This window comes from Octopus bimaculoides, chromosome 7, assembly GCF_001194135.2.
Source record: "Octopus bimaculoides isolate UCB-OBI-ISO-001 chromosome 7, ASM119413v2, whole genome shotgun sequence".
Classification (NCBI taxonomy): domain Eukaryota; kingdom Metazoa; phylum Mollusca; class Cephalopoda; order Octopoda; family Octopodidae; genus Octopus; species Octopus bimaculoides.
In genome coordinates this window covers 96,732,667-96,733,341 of record NC_068987.1, presented here as the reverse complement: position 1 = coordinate 96,733,341, position 675 = coordinate 96,732,667, and positions in this window count along the sequence as shown.

Genomic DNA, 675 nt, shown 5'->3' with positions numbered 1-675 from the left:
ACTCGAGAACGGTGCAGTGGAATCGCGTGAAATTCAGCACAGAGCGGCAGCATGGTCCGCTCATGTTCAGATTTTTATTGCCCTCCAACTCCCATGGTTACCAAGATAATCGATTATTACTTTTTAAGATAGGAATATCCCATTCAAAGTGGGGAGGGGCGATTTTGTTGCCTTTCCCATGCACAAAATTTTACGAAAAACCAGCACAATAAAGATTATTTTTTTCCAAGTAATGTCGCTGGGTTTGTTTTTCGAAAATTTTAATCAGAGGCACAGAAAAAAAATAATTTCAATTTTTTATGCATTAAAAGGCCAAAGCTGTTAGACAGCTGGCGTACAGCGATCGATATATACGCAGTGAACGTTTTCTCCATTTGCGTGCAATAAAGCTTAGGGCAAGCGAGTGTTACATCGAAATAACTTGAAAAGAATGCATGTGGGAATGCCATTATAATGAATGCTCATTTAAATGTATTTTGCATGGAGTTGATGTACTTTTTAACAGGAGAGGAGTGCCTGCAGGCTGGTTCTTCTCAAGTTTATGCATTTTCAGGTTCAATGTGTTTCAAATAAATACTGACAATTGAAGGTGATTGCAAAGACAAAGAACTACCTGTTTTTTTTTTTAACAATTTTAACAGTGAGAACATTGGAAAAAAATATGTTATTGACATT